Here is a 2,500-nt window from a genome sequence, read left to right on the forward strand (position 1 = left end):
AAGTTTTCTTTTTGTTCTTTTCATTCAAAATGTTTTGAATTATACAATGTTTTGAATGTTTTTCTGTTTTTTTTTTTTTTTAACTCCTTGTAATGCATTATGACAATATATATTATATTGTGAACTTCGCATACATTGTATTTGAACGCAATAAAAAAACCTTTAAACATATAGCTGTACTTATTATTTATATAGAAAATAATATTTAATTGTGATATTTATATAAAATATTATAAATGATAAGTTAACTTGTTCACATTAACGTGTGTAATACCTTTTTTTTATGGTATTTTCTATTTGTGATTAAAAACATGTTGAAAAATTTAAAAAAAGAAAACGCACAAATAGAGAAGAAAATAATATATAAAAGGTATTACTGTTTTTGTTGACCTAAGACATGCGCAGCTGCAAATGTTTGGGTTTAAAATTACAATTTATTGAAAGATGTTTTAAACTTATGTATTAAAAATTTATTATTGATTAATTATTAATACTTTCAATAAATTAAAATTCTTTGACTTTGAATTAAAAAAATACAAAAAAATTATCACTCTAAGCGGTGGATCACTCGGCTCATGGGTCGATGAAGAACGCAGCAAACTGTGCGTCATCGTGTGAACTGCAGGACACATGAACATCGACATTTTGAACGCATATTGCGGTCCATGCTGTTATGTACTTTAATTAATTTTAAAGTGCTGCTTGGACTACATATGGTTGAGGGTTGTAAGACTATGCTAAATTAGTTGCTTATTCTTTTAGTCAATTAATAGAATTTAAGCATATGGCATATTATTGGATTGTATTTTTCAATCCATAATATTAATAGCATAAAAAGAAATATAGAAAATATATTCTTGAATACCTCATATTTGAACGAAAATTTATGATAAATGAGAATCTTAGTATTCCCATAAAAGAAAAAATTTTCAACATTATTTAAATTATATTAAATAATACATAAGAGGAATGTCTAGCATAAAATAAATTTTTATTCTAGAATTAATTCACTCTATTGTATTGAGAAAAATTTATAATAAAAAAAAATATATGATATGTGGAGGAATAATGTTGTTAATTTTATTAATTATTATATTATGAATTTTAAAAAGGGATGAAAAGATTGAATAATATTGAGTAATCAAGATATAAAAATATATTTCTTTAAAATAGCAAATAGCAAAAAAATTAAATAAAAATAAACAAATCAATCTAAAATATATTTTATACAACCTCAACTCATATGGGACTACCCCCTGAATTTAAGCATATTAATGAGGGGAGGAAAAGAAACTAACAAGGATTTTCTTAGTAGCGGCGAGCGAAAAGAAAATAGTTCAGCACTAAGTCACTTTGTCTATATGGCAAATGTGAGATGCAGTGTATGGAATATCTTAATATCTAGTATGAGAAATTAACGATTTAAGTCCTTCTTAAATGAGGCCATTTACCCATAGAGGGTGCCAGGCCCGTATAACGTTAATGATTACTAGAAAGATATTTCCAAAGAGTCGTGTTGCTTGATAGTGCAGCACTAAGTGGGTGGTAAACTCCATCTAAAACTAAATATAACCATGAGACCGATAGTAAACAAGTACCGTGAGGGAAAGTTGAAAAGAACTCTGAATAGAGAGTTAAATAGTACGTGAAACTGCTTAGAGGTTAAGCCCGATGAACCTGAATATCCATTATGAAAAATTCATCATTATAACTGTAGTATTTAATTTTAAATATTATAATAATAGTGTGCATTTTTTTCATATAAGGACATTGTAATCTATTAACATAATAAAATATTTATCAAAAGATCATTGGTTTTTAAGTTTATTCAAATTAATTTGCTTTTAGCTTATTAACATAGAATAATTACTGATGATTTGATAAAGTGTTGATAGATTTTATTATATATAATGCTAAAATTCTTTTGAATTTTACAATAATATTATTATCATTGATTTTAATATTAATTGTATGCATTTATATGATTAACAATGCGAAAGATTCAGGATACCTTCGGGACCCGTCTTGAAACACGGACCAAGGAGTCTAACATATGTGCAAGTCATTGGGTTATATTAAACCTAATGGCGAAATTAACTTAACTGTATTAATAATGGGATTAATTTTTAATGTATTACATTATTAATTCAATCCCGGGGCGTTCCATATAGTTATGTATAATGATAATTTATTATTATTTATACCTCTAACTGGAGCGTACCTTGAGCATATATGCTGTGACCCGAAAGATGGTGAACTATACTTGATCAGGTTGAAGTCAGGGGAAACCCTGATGGAAGACCGAAACAGTTCTGACGTGCAAATCGATTGTCAGAATTGAGTATAGGGGCGAAAGACCAATCGAACCATCTAGTAGCTGGTTCCCTCCGAAGTTTCCCTCAGGATAGCTGGTGCATTTAAAAATTATGTAAAATAATCTTATCTGGTAAAGCGAATGATTAGAGGCCTTAGGGTCGAAACGACCTTAACCTATTCTCAA

At 28.0% G+C, this 2,500-nt stretch overlaps 2 non-coding genes across 2 annotated transcripts in view; both read left to right on the plus strand.

Annotated features, from left to right (window-relative positions):
• The first annotated feature begins 548 nt into the window (after nt 1-548).
• On the plus strand, nt 549-727 carry LOC138858764 (5.8S ribosomal RNA). Its single transcript, XR_011397796.1, has one exon. It is a non-coding gene; the product is annotated as a 5.8S ribosomal RNA (ribosomal RNA).
• A 502-nt stretch (nt 728-1,229) lies between these two features.
• The window catches only part of LOC138858776 (large subunit ribosomal RNA), a 3,977-nt gene continuing 2,706 nt past the window's right edge, over nt 1,230-2,500 (plus strand). The window contains exon 1 of the ribosomal RNA XR_011397808.1: nt 1,230-2,500. This exon is cut by the window's right edge and continues 2,706 nt beyond it. This is a non-coding gene — a ribosomal RNA (large subunit ribosomal RNA).

Source organism: Bactrocera oleae, unplaced genomic scaffold (genome assembly GCF_042242935.1).
Source record: "Bactrocera oleae isolate idBacOlea1 unplaced genomic scaffold, idBacOlea1 ctg00000014.1, whole genome shotgun sequence".
NCBI classification, from domain to species: Eukaryota; Metazoa; Arthropoda; class Insecta; order Diptera; family Tephritidae; genus Bactrocera; species Bactrocera oleae.